This window comes from Pantherophis guttatus, chromosome 3, assembly GCF_059756535.1.
Source record: "Pantherophis guttatus breed Tessera chromosome 3, ASM5975653v1, whole genome shotgun sequence".
NCBI lineage: Eukaryota > Metazoa > Chordata > Lepidosauria > Squamata > Colubridae > Pantherophis > Pantherophis guttatus.
This window is the reverse complement of record NC_142065.1, coordinates 39,717,637-39,736,500: the sequence shown is the minus strand read 5'-3', so window position 1 is coordinate 39,736,500 and position 18,864 is coordinate 39,717,637. Positions and strand designations below refer to the sequence as shown.

Below are 18,864 nucleotides of genomic sequence, written 5' to 3'. Positions count from 1 at the left end.
AACAGTTTACTCTCTGCTTTATCAGAAATGTCAATACATGTACATAATAACATCATAGAAAGATATAACATTGTTATTAGATTAACTTAGGAATTATCTGGCAGTATTATTTTGTAATGAGATCAAATAGTGTTATTGGGTAACAAAAAGGAACAAGGACTGAGCCATTTTCTGATGACAGACAAGCTTAATGTTTTTGTAACCTAATGTTATGCATCTTGATTTAAATTTTAAGTATTGGAAATTGCATGTGATTAGAGTAACTTGGCAGGTACCTGGCAGTTTTATTTTGCAATGAGATCAAATCGTGTTATCGGGTAAGCAAAAAGGAACAAGGACTGAGCCATTTTCTGATGACAGACAAGCTAAAATGGTATACACTGAAGGGAGACAAATAAAGGTCTCAAGAGACTTAATGTTTTTGCAACCTAATGTTAGGCATCTTGATTTAAATTTCAAGTATTGGAAATTGCATATATGTGATGTGATATTATTCATTCAGTCAAGTCTGAGTCTTGGTGATTCTGTGGACTTGGTCTCTTCACATCTTCTGATCTTGCATTATTTTTTTGAATTTTTCTATGCTCTGGCTGGGTTCAGCTTTGATGATATCCAGCCACCACATTCTTTGAAGGCCTAGTTTCCTTTTACTGCTACCGGTATGTCTTCCAAACATAATTGCTTTCTCCAGCAAATCCCCCCACATGACAAGCTGCGAGGCACAGTTTTGGGATTTTGATTGCATCTATAAGCTTCCTTTAATAATCAGCAGTGGGACTTGTAAACATTCATTGCTATATAGAATGCTTCTGTTTAGGGTTACAGGTATTTCTTTTATCTGTAAACTGCATTACCCATTCCTCCCATAAGATAATTAGTATGCTAATTTGATATACATTTTGTTAAATTTTTATTCTTCTGTAATCTTTAAGATTCTCTTTTTGGTACCATTTTCCTGTGCAATGTTATAAGCATTTAAATGATATTTGTTTTAATTTATGTCTTGTAAGTAACATAGTTCTTACACATTTAGTTTTAAAGTTTCTAAGAACTTCTAAGAACTTTCTGAACAGCTATTCAAACAGAGGTAGAATGTAAGGATGTATATAGCAGGTAATTTTAGCTGATATTAATTCAAATATGAATCGTTCATAGAATTGGAAGGAACTACAGGGATCATATAGTCCAATCCAATGTGCAGAAAGGCCATTTAAATCATACAAACCTGCCCAAGCTCTTCAGAAAAAAATTCCAGAAATGGTGAACAGTTCACCAGAATAATTCATCCTCACTTTTTTCTCTCTCTCTTAGAATGTACATACACATGTTATGCTATATATTAGTTTGGTATAATTTGAAAAAAAAACTTTTCTGCATTTTAAAATCTGTTAAACTGGAAAACTATTGAACATAACCTAGTAGAATTGTTCAGTTTGATTTCTTACTAAATCTAGTATACTATTGAAAAATAGCCTAACTTTAAAGATTTAGGTGTGTAGCAAGTAACTTGCTTCATATGCATGTATTTAGAGGAAGAAGAATTTTATTATCCTGTTATATAACAAAACTAGAAATCAGTGGAAGCATGAATAATAGCTCATTTCACTTAGAATCAAATAATTCTTTTAAAAAACCCACCTAGTTGTAATAGCAGTGAGTAGATAACTTAAAATCGTGCTATTTTAAATAGCTACATGACTTTCCATGTGATAGTTGTCAGCTAATTAGAATAAAGGACTACTTTTGTCTTGGTGGATAATTTTCTTCTACACATACTACATCATATTCCTTTTTTCCTTGCTCAAATCTGAAATACATTTTAATCTGTCTGTCTATCTATCTATTTACAGGCCCTTTCTCAGAACAATATTCTTGAAAAGAAGGGATTCCTTTTCAGGAAACAAGTAAAAAAAGTATTGATTTTGTTTGGACAATAACGGTGAATTACCCCACCTTTCTTTTTCCTTCTCAGTAAAACACTGCCTGGAACTGCTGTTAGCAGTCTATATGGGACCAGCCACACATAAGTAAGGAACCTATTGTACTGATACACATGAACCTATAAGGATCATCATATTGTTTACTTCCAATGCAAATCCTTTTTCAGCCCTTGGCTTGAAGACTTTCATTGAAATATAATATGGCTAGGGTAGAATTTATATTAACAGACAAAAGTAAAGCCTTAATTTGCTATGCAAATAAATTCAGGTTTCTCTCAGTCTCGTACGCTCCCTTATATACTGTATAAGATAGAGATCAGAGTTCAAACTCTAACCTTTTTCCTTCTGTTTGAGTGAACTATTAAGTTCAATCTTGTGGTAGCTTTTGTAATAACTCAGCTATTCATAGGTTTTTATAAAAGTTATATGATTCTCTCTAGCTTGCAAATTTCTAGTTCTTGCTTTGTCAGCCTGAGCCTGATACCAGTCTCCTTCCTTTTTCTCCTTCACCTCCATCTCCAAGTTTGAAAGTCTCAGGGACTTATTTTTCTTTCAGTTATGGGCAATTGGAGTGTATGATTCCCCCCCCCCCCAAGCCTTCCTAGGTTTTTCCGCCTTCATTTTCTTCCTCAGACAGCATCTGATGTCCTGGACAGATGACTTAAATGGTGGAAAACTAGATGGTAGTTTAAATTACCTGAGTGGTGGAAACCTAGATGGTAGTTTACTACTTCGGGAAGCTGAAGGTAAAAGACTACAGAGTTGATCTGTATCATTATAGGGCATGGTCAAATAGATTGGCATTTTTCATTTGAGTTGTTGAGCATTTTGAAGCTCCTTGAGAAAATGGTAGGCATCTAGAATAGAGAGGACTAGAAAGTATTTGATAACAGGTTCAGGCCAGAATTGAAATAGAGGCTTGATGTCAGCTGATTTTGATTATTTTTATTTTTGCCAGCTGATTATCATCAGTGTCAACTCTTAGCAACCATATAAATAAATTTTGTCCATGACAGTCTGTCCCTAATCTAATCGTTCAGGTCTTTCTCATCATCATTGTAACTGAGTCCATCCATTTTGCTGCTGTTCAACTTTTTCTGCCTGGTACAGTTTGACATTAGTTACTATACGTAAACTAACAGATAGATATAATATCAGTACTGATAAAAAAAGAAAAAAATTATTGGTCTGGCAACAAAAGTTTGCTTTAAGCTGGCAGTTTCTCCATCCAGCTGTGGATGATGGATGAAGGACATTTGGAGCTTTAGATCAAGTAGTTGAAAAAGACTGAGTTCCTTAAAACTTGTTGAAAGGCCATTAGGTTTTCAGTCCCTTCAGGTTTAGGGACTGAAAAGAATCTGGTAGGAATAAAATGGACCCTCTTAAAAAAATGAATCAACTATATTAAAGTGGTATTCAGATCACTGACATATGATAGGTTAATTATACAGTTCAAGGAAACTATTCTAATGAAACAGTGGCACATATAACATGAAGAATATAAAATTAAAGGTTTTCCCTATCCAGTCATGTCAGACTCCAGGGTGCGGTGCTCATCTCTCTTTCTTAGCTAAGAGCCAGCATTGTCTGAAGACACTTCCATGATCATGTGGCCACCATGACTATATGCTGAGACACATGGAATGCTATTACCTTCCCACTGAAGTGGTACCTCCTTATCTACTCACATTTGCATGCTTTTGAACTTCTAGATTAGCAGGAGCTCACCCCATTGTGTGGTGCTTGGGTCTTGAACCCAGGCTGTCAAATTTCCAGCTGAGAAGCTCAGTGTCTTTAACTGCAGAGCCATCATGCCCCAGAAGAAATATATCACAATAGGTTGTGATATATGCTGTAATATGGGGCCTCCAAATATACAAAAAGGAGATGAGTACCTTTACATTCTTCAATATATCCTTTCTTCAGAGTTATTCTCTTGGAGAAAGAAAGATATATAAGAGGTTGTGATGCAACTCTTTTAATATCCAGGAAAAGAATGTAACAGATAAAAGGACCTTTAAAAATTTATATAGTCCACACATATGAGTTCTGCTGTTTTGAGAATGGATTCAATCATTTAAGGAAAGAATCTTCCAGCCTAAAGAATCTGACAGGTTGATTCAATGTTTGGGAAGGGAGGTCAAAATTTTCCAGCCATAGAATAAAATAAGCATTGGGTAAAATTGGTTTTTTTTTTAACATGATAACTTTACTTATTCTCCATAGTATCGATGGGAGAGTCCAGAATGGGTTGCTCTAGCCTCATAGCTCTATGGACTAAGTTGAATTTCTGCGAACATGCTTCCCTGGTAACGTTTCCCAGTTTTTCAACTCAGTCTCCGCTTATGGACGCTATATTTTTAGCTCCAGAGACTTTCTGAGATGAATTGGAATTGGATTGGACAGAATCCCTGGAAATTTTACCAAAAATATTAGACTAGGGAACCTAGACTCTCCCAGCTGATAGAGGGTCTCTGCGGCTGTGGATTGAAGCTTGGGGCGGCTACCCATATCAAAGCCTCCACAGCGGTCTTCAACTTGCTTGGAAAAAGTGAGCGGCCAGGCATACTCTGAGTTTTGGTGTGCTGCACCAGCTGGCGAGTGGCGACTCTCCACGGCTGCGGAACAGAGCCTGGAGCTGCAGAAGGACAGCAGGCTTCGGGGAGACCTCCAGCCTGCTAGATGTCTAGTGCCAATCAGCTGTAGAGCGGGGCTCTCCACAGTGGTGGATGGGAGCCTCGCTTGCTTGTTAGACTCACGGTGTGAGAACGGTGTTCTTGGTGACCCCTTGGCTCTCCACTTGGTCAGATAGCAGCCTCTATGGGTCAGCCATTTTGGAACTATCAGTCATTTTGGATCACTTGACTATCACCTCCTGCAGCTTCGTGGATCAGGCCAGTAACATGGGTGCGGGCCCTGAATTGCTTTGACAGGGCGCAGGGAGGCCTGGAGTCCCTGACCTCTTGGGCTGCCATACTCCCTTTGCCAGGGAGCCGTGGCAGCGGCGCGACTCATAAGCCTGCCTTTGCCTGAACTGCGGCTCAGGGGATCCTGGCTACACAGCTTCTGGCCTTTCAACAGAGCTGTATTCGGAGAGAGTCACTGGTCACATATATGGCCACATTCTTGACCTTTCCAGTTACCATGGCAGCAGCGAATCGCATAAGACTGCCTGGACTTTAGCGGCGAGGCCAGCGTATGTTCACAAGCCTGGAAAATTTCCAGCTTGTTTACTGATCCTACTTAACATTACAGCCTTTAGGATCAAGACCCGAGGGTCATCCACGGCTGTGGTGGGCCTCTTCTCCTCCTTGGAGTTAGAAATGATACTGAGCTGGCAGCAGAGCTTTCGAGCGTGTCTACCCAGTTTCCAGGCCTGCAAGTTCAAGATGGAGGACAGTGGAGCATGCTCTGGCCTACTGCATGGGGAAGCTTTGTCCCCCCAGACCTCTGATAGGACTGCCAAGACCCCAGTCAAACCGAGGTCTGTTAGCCTGGCAGCGGCAGCAAAGATTAAGGCCAAGGCTAGAGCCCACAAGAAACCCTCCAGTGCGGAAGAAAGGGTAGCACAGCAGAGGTAGAAGGCCTTGGATAAAGAGTTTGCAAGGGCAACAGAGGGGTCCACCAGGCGAAGCCATTCTCACGTGATGGCAGAACATTCTCTGGGGTGCCAACCCTCCCCTAAGATGGCCTTGCACCTCGCGCAACAGACGGAGCACCAGGGAGTACCTGAAACTTCTTGGCCTCCAGAAGTCTTCTTTGTGTCCAGCCAGAACGGGGCGGTCTTTCTGGTACGGCGCGAAAGGCTGGTGTTTCAGCTCATTTGGTGTTGACAGTCAGAGGGGATTTCCTGTAGGGGGCCACAAACAGGTCCCAGAGGCAACCCTTACCCTAACTGTAGCGGGGTTCCGCCCGGGGGGGATTGCAGGAGCAGGATATGCCTCCTTTTATGAGGCATTGGATATCACTGGCAATCAAAGAGGGAATTGCTGTGGGACTTCAATAGTGTCAGCAATTGACAGCGACAGCGCCAGACCCTCCTATGTATGTGGATCCTTGGGGGCCAATAGCGGAGGAGGAGAGTTCTCAGGGAGCTGATTTTCCAGAGCACTCTACCCAGAGCCGATCTTCCTATTCGGAAGGCGGGCTTCCAGGAGAAGGGGAATTTTCTGACTATGAGCAAGACATCCTCTGTAGACTGGCCTTTAAGGGCCTGTTTAACCCTGCACATTTCAAGCCTTTTCTGGCCAAGGCACAGAACACTGCCCGACTGGGGAAGGACTCTGGTACACAAGAGCCAACCCCAGATTTAGGGGAACAGGAGGATTTTCTGTTTACAAAACAGGCCACTGAGGCAGATACTATCCTGATCCCCAGGAAGTTTCTGGATGTGATACGTAGGTAGTGGAGCTCTCCTGCCATAGCTTCTTAACTCAGTAGCCCAGAGAACATGCTTTATGGTGTGGACTCTGAACTCCTCCAGCTGGTCCAGGTCCCAAGGGTGCATATCCCAGTAGCAGCCTTGACCACCTCCTCTGTCTTACCACCAGATGCAGAGGATGCCTTGAAGGCTGAGGAGAAGAAGGAGGAGATGGCCCTCCGCAGAGCCCATCAGGCAGACTCCTGGGCGATCCGGCCCTCCACCATAGCATCCTTTTTCACCAGGGTGTCGGTGCGCTGGCTCAGGCAGCTTCAAGCCCGGATACTGCTGGATGATCTCAGGGCTCACTAGGATCTCTGCAAGATCATTGCTGCGGCAGAGTACACCGCAAACATATCCAGGGGCACTGGACACAGCAGGAGCTCACCACAACATAAATTGGTTGGAGCTCTGGGCGGCCCGCTTAACCCTCAGAGTATTCTCCATAGTGTAGAAATGGGAGGTGCCAGGCTGGGTTATTCTATGCTCTGTCACTGAATTATTGTTAATATAGAACTGTAGTAAAATTCTTTATTAGAACAGAATTCTTTATTGGCCAAGTGTGATTGGACACACAAGGAATTTGTCTTTGGTGCATATGCTCTCAGTGTACATAAAAAGAAAAAAAATACATTCATCAAGAAGCATAAGATACAATACTTATTGATAGTCATAGGTTACTAAATAAGCAATCAAATCATACTAGGAAACAAAACAATATAAATCGTGGAGATAGAGTGTTGCTTAAATAGAATTAATAAATGCTATCCTAAATATGTTAATGAATTTAATGTTGTAATGTTTTTATATTTCTGTTTATATTATATTGAAAGCTGTCAGACTCACGTTGGATAGTGAAATGGGTAGCATATCAACAATCGATCAATTAATCTATCAATCAGTCTTACATATCAACTTACTCTTTCCATTTCCAACATGTGATACTTATATCTGTTTGAAAAAAATGAATATCCTATGTAGATTGCCTGTAGCTTCTGGTTGGTGAAATGTAAGAAATAAACCTTGGTTGCAGCTTGTATTGTATTGCAGATAGAATTGTCAAAACAGGTGTATTGCATGTAAATTACTTGCACTTCCTAAAAACATTTAACTTACCCATCCAATGTTTCCTATTCTAGCTCTCTCTTAAAGATTTGATGGTAATAGGCATGGTTTTCATCTTCTTCTCATCTTAGCTTTGCTGATGAAAATTCAGCTGAGAAATGACATCCTATCAAGTGTATTCAAATATATGCATTTGTATTCCAAGACAATTCACCTTACTGTCCTGGTAATTGAACAGCATTAGTTAACCAATCTCAAAAGAAGCTAAGGAAGTCAACCCTGGTTAGTACTTACATGGGAGCCTTCCACAAAATCCTTGGATATAGGCTAGACTGGGAGGTTGAAAGAAGTCCCATAAAAATGGCAATTGCAAACTAATTTCTATTGTCAAGGAATTATATAGCAATGACCTGTAATCACCACTAGTTAATCCTAACTCAAGGGAACCTTTTCTTTTACTGTAGAAGTAAACATAACAAAGGCTGAGTTTGTATTTAAACTTTTTAGAATATGAGTGGAAAATATTTAAATGGCTGAAACAAGGCTGAGAAAATCATAATGAGCACCCTGACACAAAAATTGTATAGAATAAACTGTAAAATAACTGGGCCGATGATATCAACCTGAATAAAAAATAATGTCATGAAGAGTACTATCATGTGATGAGTGAGCATGAACAAAAACTGTCAGAAAACTGTGATGAAACAATAACAAGACTTTGTTCTTACACCAAAAGACGTTAATTCCTCATGAGAAAAAACATTTTTAAAAATCGCTCTCGGGCTAGATTAGAAAACGTCCTTCCTAGGATTACAGAAAATTGGAAGGTATCTTTGCCGTAAGAATGTGCACAGATGGAAGAACGTAAGAAGTAATATACTGGGAGCAGAGATCCCAGAAAAAATCACCAAGACAAAATATCAACACTGGTAAAGACTCCTGCTTCATGAGCAGTGCTATAGTATAATATACAATTTTGAAAGAAATTAAGGCTGCTTTAATGAGTTAGCCACTGCTTTAATGCGTTCCCACTGCTGTTTACTTAGACCTATCTTTTAGTATCAAATCCAATGCATTCCCCAATACTAGTACAGTCATGGCCGTAAATGTTGGCACCCCTGAAATTTTTCCAGAAAATGAAGTATTTTTCACAGAAAAGTATTGCAGTAACACATGCTTTGCTATACACATGTTTATTCCCTTTGTGTGTATTGGAACAAAACCAAAAAGGAGGAAAAAAAGCAAATTGGACATAATGTCACACAAAACTCCAAAAATGGGCTGGACAAAATCATTGGCACCCTTTCAAAATTGTGGATAAATAAGATTGTTTCAAGCATGTGATGCTCCTTTAAACTCACCTGGGGCAAGTAACAGGTGTGAGCAATATAAAACTCATACCTGAAAGCAGATAAAAAGAAGAGAAGTTCACTTAGTCTTTGCATTGTGTGTCTGTGTGTGCCACACTAAGCATGGACAACAGAAAGAGGAGAAGAGAACTGTCTGAGGACTTGAGAACCAAAATTGTGGAAAAATATCACCAATCTCAAGGTTACAAGTCCAGAGATCTAGATTTGCCTTTCTCCACAGTGCGCAACATTATCAAGAAGTTTGCAACCCATGGCACTGTAGCTAATCTCCCTGGGCATGGACGGAAGAGAAAAATTGATGAAAGATGCCAACGCAGGATAGTCCGGATGGTGGATAAGCAGCCCCAAACAAGTTCCAAAGCAATTCAAGCTGTCCTGCAGGCTCAGGGAGCATCAGTGTCAGTGTGAACTATCTGTCAACATTTAAATGAAATGAAACGCTATGGCAGGAGACCCAGGAGGACCCCACTGCTGACACAGAGACATAAAAAAGCAAGACTACAGTTTGCCAACATGTACTTGAGTAAGCCAAAAGCCAAAAAAGCACATCATTCTACTGTTTACTGCAAACGGAATGAGGCCTACAAAGAAAAGAACACAGTACCTACAGTGAAATATGGTGGAGGTTCACTGATATTTTGGGGTTGTTTTGCTGCCTCTGGCACTGGGTGCCTTGAATGTGTGCAAGACATTGAGCAGCTTATTTTATATTTATGAATTGTTCTCAGTTCATTGAAGGACATACAGTGTATAAATATGATATGTATATGCCACACACTCTGGAAACCATTTCTATTTTGGATTATTTTATACATCTAAATTCATATATCTGCAATACATATATGAAAGATAAATGCAAGATAAATTTGGAAATTAGCCAATTCCAGCTCTGTCTCAGCATTTTAGTAATTAAATTTGTGTGTGTGTGTGTGTGTGTGTGTGTGTGTGTATCAGTGTATTGAATTTTGTAAATGTAAGAGCCATTCCACTTTATGAATATGTTGCCTATCTGAACTATATACAGTGAGGGAAAAAAGTATTTGATCCCCTGCTGATTTTGTACGTTTGCCCACTGATAAAGAAATGATCAGTCTGTAATTTTAATGGTTGGTTTATTTTAATAGTGAGAGACAAAATAACAACAACAACAAAAAAAAAATCCAGAAAAACACATTTTAAAAAATTTATAAATTGATTTGCATTTTAATGAGTGAAATAAGTATTTGACTCCTTCTCAAAATATGACTTAGTACTTGGTGGCAAAACCCTTGTTGGCAATCACAGAGGTCAGACCAGTGGTGAAATCCAAAAATTTTCCCTACCAGTTCTGTGGGCGTAGCTTGGTCATGTGTCCGTGGGGGGGGGGACACAACTTGACATCACTCACATCACTCACTGTTAGAGCCAGGAGCTGCACATTTTGAAGCACATTCTGCCCTTCTGAAGCCCCCAACGCTTTGAGTTTCCCTCGGAGCCTTCTCTTGCCCTGCTCTCCATCCTGGAGGGCTGTACATAGCCTCCCCCCCGCCAATCCTCTGTACAAACTGCCCGCCCCTTTTCTGCAAAGACAGAGCCCCCCCTTCAGGGCGATCCAAAGAGGGGAAGGGGATGCTGCAGAAAAGGCCACCTTCCATCCAGAAGAGTGCCTCAGAGCGGCAGACTCGGTGGGACAACAGGGCCTCTCATTTTTCCCATGGCATGACATATACTTGCTACCTCTGCTTGTCTGCTTGCAAGCGGTGATCTTCTCTGCTTCTCTCAGGACACTGGTGCAGACACCATGGATGCATCGCTTGTCGGGGCTGAGCAGGGAAGCCGCTGTCATGCCACTCCCCCTCACTTCCCCGAGCACAGAGCTGAGTTGTGCACTTTTTTGCCAGGCTGGCCACCAGCAAAGAGGCATGCAGCCGACAGCCACTCAGTGCCCTGCGAGACTCAATGGTGAGACTCAGGGAGTAGGTCAGGTGGAGCTGACTGACTCAGGGCTGCTCAGAAGCCTTCCCCACCGCTGCCAGAAGTTTGGGTGCCTTGACACAAAAACATATTGGACAGCTCTCTTGCTCACTCTCTCTCCAAGCGCCCCATGCACAGCCCATTTGAGGAAAGGGCACACACAACTGGCCACGCTTGGTTGCAGGAGGAGGCATGGCGTAATTGGGTTGTTTTGTTCACTGCTGTAGTGCTCCGGGAGGGCAGGCGGACGTCTGCAGCTGACAACTATAATGAATACGTCCACCTGCCCCCCCGAAGCACCACCGCCACCATTCACTTTCATTTCACAGCGGGAGAAGGAAGAAAGCAAATGGTGGCACCGTGGCGGTGGTCCGGGAGGGCAGGCGGACGTCTACAGCCAGGCGGGGAGGGTGGGCGGTGAGAGCGGTGGCAGTCCCTTCCAAGCGCAGCGCACGGAGGTGATGGGCAAGGTAGCCTCGGCATGCCTGATGAGCGGGCGACTGGGCGGGTGGGGGTGGGGCCACCAGGGATGATTGCTACCGGTTCAGCGAACCGATGCCAATCATCACTACCGGTTTGCCCAAACCAGTCCGAACTGTTAGGATTTCACCCCTGGGTCAGGCGTTTCTTGTAGTTGGCTGCCAGGTTTGCACACATCTCTGGAAGGATTTTGTCCCACTCTTTGCAGATCCTCTCCAGGTCATTAAGGTTTCGAAGCTGACGTTTGGCAGCTTGAACCTTCAGCTCCCTCCACAGATTTTCCATGGGATTAAGGTCTGGAGACTGACTAGGCCACTCCAGGACCTTAATGTGCTTCTTCTTGAGCTGCTCCTTTGTTGCCTCGGCCATGTGTTTTGGATCATTGTCATGCTGAAATATCCATCCACGACCATTTTCAATGTCCTGGCTGAGGGAAGGATGTTCTCACCCAAGATATGACAATACATGGCCCGTCCATTGTCCCTTTGATGCAGTGAAGTTGTCCTGTCCCCTTAGCAGAAAAACACCCCCAAAGCATAATGTTTCCACCTCCATGTTTGACAGTGGGGATGGTGTTCTTGGGTCATGGGCAGTATTCCTCCTCCTCCAAATATGGCGAATGGAGTAGATGCCAAAGAGCTCGATTTTGGTCTCATCTGACCATAACACTTTCACCCAGTTCTCCTCTGAATCATTCAGGTATTCATTGGCAAACTTCAGACGGGCCTGTGCATGTGCTTTCTTGAGCAGGGGGGCCTTGTGGGCGCTGCAGGATTTCAGCCCTTCATTGCATAGTGTGTTACCAATTGTTTTCTTGGTGACTATGGTCCTAGCTGCCTTGAGATCATTGACAAGAGCATCCAGTATAGTTCTGGGTTGATTCTTCACCATTCTCATGATCGTTGAACCTCCATGAGGTGAGATCTTGCATGGAGCCTCAGACTGAAGGAGATTGACAGTTATGTTGTGTTTCTTCCATTTGCAAATAATTGCACCAACTGTTGTTACCTTCTTACCAAGCTGCTTGGCGATAATCTTGTAGCCCATTCCAGCCTTATTTAGGTCTACAGTCTTGTCCCTGAAGTCCTTGGACAGCTCTTTGTTCTCGGCCATGGTGGAGAGTTTGAAATCTGATTGATTGATTGCTTCTGTGGACAGGTGTCTTTTATACAGGTAACAAGCTGAGATTAGGATCACTCCCTTTAAAATAGTACTCCTAATCTCAGCTCGTTACCTGTATAAAAGATACCTGGGAGCCAGAAATCTTGCTGATTGATAGGGGATCGCTTATTTCACTCATTAAAATCAAATCAATTTATAACATTTTTGAAATGCGTTTTTCTGGATTTTTTTGTTGTTATTCTGTCTCTCACTGTTAAAATAAACCTACCATTAAAATTACAGACTGATCATTTCCTTGTCAGTGGGCAAACGTACAAAATCAGCAGGGGATCAAATACTTTTTCCCCCTCACCTTGAATTACAATGGCATAAAATGCGACTATATTAGCAATCCTGGCTGCTGTCATTAACAAAATCACATAGTCATTAATGAGGCAGCTTTTGTCAGCTTCCTACAACTAAAGTTATTGGAAAATCTGGCAGGAGGTTGCAAATCTCCAGCTCAGCAGGCAGGTAAATGGCTGCTTTCTAGTGTGGAAGGAAGTAAATGGGGTACCCAGGTACCCAGGGAGGGACTGCAAGAGTGCGAGGGAGAGTTGGGGAGAATACATAAAAGGCATGCTGCAGGTCAGGGAGAATGCACAAGAATGCAAAGGGATGCACAAGAAGCACAGGTTGGGTCAGAGAGATTGTGTGAGTGAAGCACAGATTGGGAAGGGTATAAGGTGGCATGGATTGGAGGAGGGTAAGAGGCATGGTGTAAATTGAAATCTGGTGCTCTTAGATTGCTTTGCAGCCTACACCACAGAAGGGCCTTCTTTTTGTCTCCAGCTCAAAGGAAGAAACCAGAAATCAACCCATTTGTCCTACAGACTCACAGAAATGGAATTTTCTTTCTAGAACTACATTTAAAATGAAACGTCAGAAATTTATACCAATACTTTCTTGACTCGCAAAATGTTGGAAATTAAAGAGGCTAAAAATATTCATATAGAAATAATTTTTATTTTTGAAAGACAAAATTGAAATCTTATTTTTTAATGAATCTATATTGTGCAATTATAGCCTGAAGTTTGATTGGTTTTTTTATCTACTTTGCCACTAAATGTTTGGATTTATAAACAAAGGATTTCCTTTTTGGAAACTTTCCTTTTTTGAAAGAGTGAACAGAAAGAACCTCTTGTGTGGGGAAGCTGTCTTGTTTACATATCAATTGTACAACAAAGCCTTAAAGGTTGGTTACCAGAGTGCAAGGTGGTACTTAAAAGGAAATATTACGGTCACTCATGCCCTCGTCACCTCCCGTCTGGACTATTGTAACGTTCTCTACATGGGGCTCCCCTTGAGGAGCACTCGGAGGCTCCAACTGGCGCAGAGTGCGGCCGCGCGGGTGGTGACGGGAGCGACGTGGCGCTCCCATGTAACCTCTCTCCTGCGCAAGCTGCACTGGCTCCCAGTGGTCTTCCAAGTGCGCTTCAAGGTTTTGGTTATCACCTTTAGAGCGCTCCATGGCTTAGGACCTGGTTATTTACAGGACCGCCTGCTACCACCAATAGCTTCCCACTGACCAGTACGCTCCCATAGAGAGGGGCTCCTCCGGGTGCCGTCGGCCAAACAATGTCGACTGGCGGCCCCCAGGGGGAGAGCCTTCTCTGTGGGGGCACCTACTATCTGGAACGAGCTCCCCCCAGAGATACGGAGGATCCCGGATCTGCGTACGTTCCGTCTCGCGCTCAAGACTTTCTTATTGGCTGGCCTGACCTAAGTCTTTCCCCTTTTTAAATGGAAATTTTAAATTTGGTTTTAAATTATTGAGGTTTTAAATTTGTTCAGCCAAATTATTTAATTCGTTTTATCTTATTTTAAATTTTGTATTTATATGTTTTATTCTATGGCTGTTCACCACCCTGAGTCCTTCGGGAGTAGGGCGGTATATAAATTCAATAAAATAAAATAAATAAAAAATAAAATAAATTTAATTTATGGGCCTATGAAGTGCTTGAACGTTTTAACTGTTTAATGGAATAAGAAGTTACTAGTGATGATGAACAAACCCCTCTGGAGACAACTGAGATGGATGCACTGGTGAACAAATGCACTGGATGATCATTCAAAAATTGAAAAAGACATTTTGGATTACCCTTTTAAATTGAAATGAAAGGGGTTTATTGGAGTTATTTTATTGAAACTACAAGTGGATAGGTGATAAGATGATAAAAATTTCTAGAGCAGAGGAAAAGATACTAAAAGAAAACATAATTTTAATTATGAGATTTAAGAATGGTTGGAGGGAAGAAGAAGAAAAAATTAATTCATCAATTTTAATGAGTTAAATAATGTTAAATAATGAGTTCTTATTTCTGGTGATGTTGAATGGTTATCTGGATTGGATAGCATTTCTTGTAGAAATGTCTAATGTTGTAATAGAGTAATTTTTTAATATTTAAGGGTTTTTTGTGACATTTAATAAATTTTACATTTTTATAACATTTAATTGTTAAGAGAAGGATGAGGAGAACATAGACAAAATGAAAAAGGGGGCTATGTATTTATATTATTATGGATTTTTGTTCATTTTTATTGGATCTCTGCTGATTAATAGATTAATAAATGGAGATTTAAAGAAGTGTTTATACAAAATGGGGTAAGACATGGAAAGAAGAATATCTGGTTGTATTTAAGCGACAGTGACATCTATATATATAAAAGCGAAAACCACTCACGCTGTAATTATGAAATCTCCAGAACCATAAAGCCTACAAACTTGAAATTTGCCACATATGTTCCTCTTGGCTTCTAGGTGCTCATTAAGAAAGGATTTTTCGAAATGACCATCAGAGCATTAGTGTTATTAACACACTCTGATGCTAAGGAGTTCTACTCCCCCTCCCCACCTGAAAAGAAATCTGTTCCAAATGCAAAACACAAGCAGAGGAGAGGAATTTCACTTTCAGTTTTACTTTCACAGCAGGAAGCAGCTTTAATACAGAACACTTGAGCTAAACCATGGTCAGGCTCCTTCCTGTCTCCTTCTTGCTCACACAGCAAATACTGCTTCACTTTCCAAACAGCCCCCTGATGCTAAGGAGTTCTACTCCCCCTCCCCACCTCAAAAGGAATCTGTTTCAAATGCAAAACACAAGCAGAGGAGAAGAGTTTCAGTTTCAGTTTTACTTTCACAGCAGCAAGCAGGGGATAGGATAGGGGAGACTTCTATGGGGCAAGCTTGAGGGAGAGAAGGGGGATAGGATAGGCTTCTGTGGGGCAAGACTGAGGGAGAGAAGGGGATAGGATAGGGAGGCCTTCTGTGGGGCAAGCCTGAGGGAAAGAAGGGGATAGGATAGGGGGTTCTTAGTGATTGTGAAATCAGCAGAAAGATCCTGGATGAGTCTAGTCTATTCCTTGTTGCGAGCAATTTGTAAGATAACTATAGTGGCTTTAATTGTAAATATAGGAGAAAACCAGATTGGAATGAATAGTAATAATTTGAGTTTTCTTTTTTAAAAAAAGTATCAATAATTATAACATACTGAAAACATCTAATTTTGTTTGAAAGCTTACGGAATTCAATCAAAAACGTTTTACCACTACTATTATCATATGTCATAGGTAAACATTTCCCCCTTGTATTATCCATATAGACAACATAACATTGAAAGACTTCACAAGTTATCACAAAAAGAATCCAAAAAGCAGATAAACTACTTAATCTATCTAAACAGCTTTTTAATGTCAGGGGACTGTATTAATTGAAGAGTTTCTTTAACAAGTTTAGCCAATACAATGCCTGCATATATCTCTGATTTTGTTTAAAAAGATCTAGATCAAAATGAACAAAATGAAGTGATTGCTAAATATAATGCAATCCTACTAGAGTTGCAAGGAGGTTCAGCTCCTTCAAAGTCCAAAAAAGTGAGTGACTAATAATATCCAAAAGAGTCCTGTTGATTGACATTATGTAGATTTAATAATGGTAGACAAGTAAACTTTTGGGTTCTTCAGTACCATGGCTAAACATAATAACTCAAGCTTTATAAAGCTTGTATGAAATGTTCATGACTTCTGTAGATAGTAATCCTGTGATTCTGGACACCTAAATTCTGGAAATTTAGGTAGTTTTGCTGCCATATCAGACCATGCCTTGAATGTAGTGTAGGAGGGGAACACTATCAAGACAGTGCCAGGACCAGTAGGACATAATCAACTCAGAAAGGCAAAGGCCACAGGCATAGGAAAATGACCTTCCCAAAATAGAACACATGAACATCAGGGCCATTTAGGAACAAAAGAGGACCCAGGGAAATGGCACACACAAAAGACTCAGGACATGCCAGGAAAGGAACTATCAAGACAGCAGAAACTAGGAGAGCAAAACAAAAGGGATGGCAGAGGATTAGCAAAAGGAAAAGATTTCATCAATAGCCCCAGCAATCTGATAAGAGCCAAGCCGGGAGTAAGGGCTTAATTGATAACAACATGATCAGCTTAAGGCAAAAGGAATCAAAAGGACGCGAAATCAAATAACTAAGACACCCCCCAATCTCAATAGAATAAGTAGAAAACACAAATAAGAAAACAGGGCGATCCACGAACTCACACACAAAAGACAGACACACAAAAGTAACAAAAGAAACGAAGAATTTCCTTTGTACAGAAAAGTATAAAAATGTATGCTTACCTTGTAACGATGTCAGCTCACCCAGGAACGCGAATCCGTCTTCCTGAAAAAGAATAAAGGAATCCTGTTTTCACGCAGCTCGCTTCACTCGTTAATCGGCTCATCGTGCTTGGGACGTTCTCCCAGCCGGGAAATTCGAATCCTCTGGGAGGGGAAACCTCTCCTTCCTTCTAACAGTAGCTAGTAAAATTGATGGTTCAGTCTCTTCACTGTGAAGTCCTTGGTGCTCTCTGACCTTAGTTACTTTCTTGCAGACATTTTATACCCAAACTATACGGTATCTTTAGTTCTAGAAGGAAGTGGGGTTTGCTCTCTATTTCTGTACAGTGACTTGCCCTGCCGGTGTAGTAGGAGTGTTTTTCTTTTTCTTGGTAGTTCCTTAATTAGGCTGTTGTTCGTCTGAGTTGGTAGTTCTTTGATTGGGATATTGCTTATTGCTTGATTATTGATCTGCTGGTCTTGTAACATGTTATAATACTGAAAATATTAAGGAGATTTATGAAGAATAGAGACAAACTTTGTAGCTACAATATAAACATGGTCATCAATAATGTCTTCTTCTTTGGATAGGCTATGTCTAAAAAATTTGAATGAAAGAATGACAGCTATGGAACAAATTTTATTTGACAAAACAAATGTACCAAAGAACAAAGAAGGATAGGCCAAAAGAATTATTTGGAAAAGGATACTTTACTGCCTATACAAAATAAACTGAGTTAAGTTTTAAAAATTAAAAAGGAAATAGAAATGATAAGCCAAGAGAATCACCTGTAAAATGTTTTATTATTGGCCTTACAAGAGTCTTGTTAAATCTTGAGGAAATCAGTGATGGGATAAAGAATTTAAGAGAACTTAAATCCTATGACAATATGTGATTGAATTAAAGATTAAGACTGTTGGAAGTAAAAAGAAGGGATATAAAGTTTGTTTATGTGATTAATGTTAACTTTTTATTTTACAAAGTTGCGGGACTTTTTGCCACACCAGAATTAAAAAGTTGATATTTTATAGATTTTATTATAAATAAGGGATAGGATATGGGATGAAGACCTATTTGTAACCTTACAGGAAGTGAAGAGTTATTAGATTTGTTTATACTTGTTATGATGACGGTTGAAAGTCATTTTTTATATATTTCTTTTCTTTTTCTTCTCTTGTCTTCTTTTTTAGTGCACTTTGATTATTTTGCCCATTCTCTTTAAGTTTAGTATTACTTTTTATTATTATAATTAAAATTCTTAATAAAAATTATATTAGAGATAGTGACTTATTCCATAGTCCATAGATTAGACAAATCATTTTCCAAGGCCTCAGTGAATAGAAAGCTGCTTCACCATGTTCCTTGCTTAATTACCCTAATAAGGTTCAGCAATTCCATCCCTAAATGCTTTGCGTGAAAAGATACAGGATTACTCAGTTTCACACCTTCCACTTTTCTCAGCCTTCTAACCATTTCACCTCCCTTTGGAATGCTTGAGTGCCTGTTTACTGTCATATACATAACAAAAGCAATGTGATGTGGTGCTGGGAGCCATGGCTGCTACTCTCTTGGAATCCCTTTCTTTCTTGCAAAGTAGAGATTATCTAAGACTTCCTACAAGAAATCACTTGTGGAGGAGGCAGAAGAGTCAGGCAAAGGAGAGATTGCATACAGAAGTTGCTTGCTTTTTTTCTCCTCCTCCACCCTAGTGCAAAGATTAGGGAAAAAGAGTTTTCAACAGAGTAAGCTGTTTATTCTTCTACACATTGAGAGCAAGGTGATGCACCAGCATCAAAGAAAGGTCAGGCAAAGGAGAACACCTAGAATAATCACTCCCCCACCCCCACCCCCACCCC

At 40.8% G+C, this 18,864-nt stretch overlaps 1 protein-coding gene across 4 annotated transcripts in view; it reads left to right on the top strand.

The window, feature by feature from the left end:
* MAGI3 (membrane associated guanylate kinase, WW and PDZ domain containing 3) overlaps positions 1 to 18,864 on the top strand; it is a 124,634-nt gene that overhangs the window by 23,497 nt on the left and 82,273 nt on the right. The gene's annotated exons all lie outside the window — the stretch shown is intronic.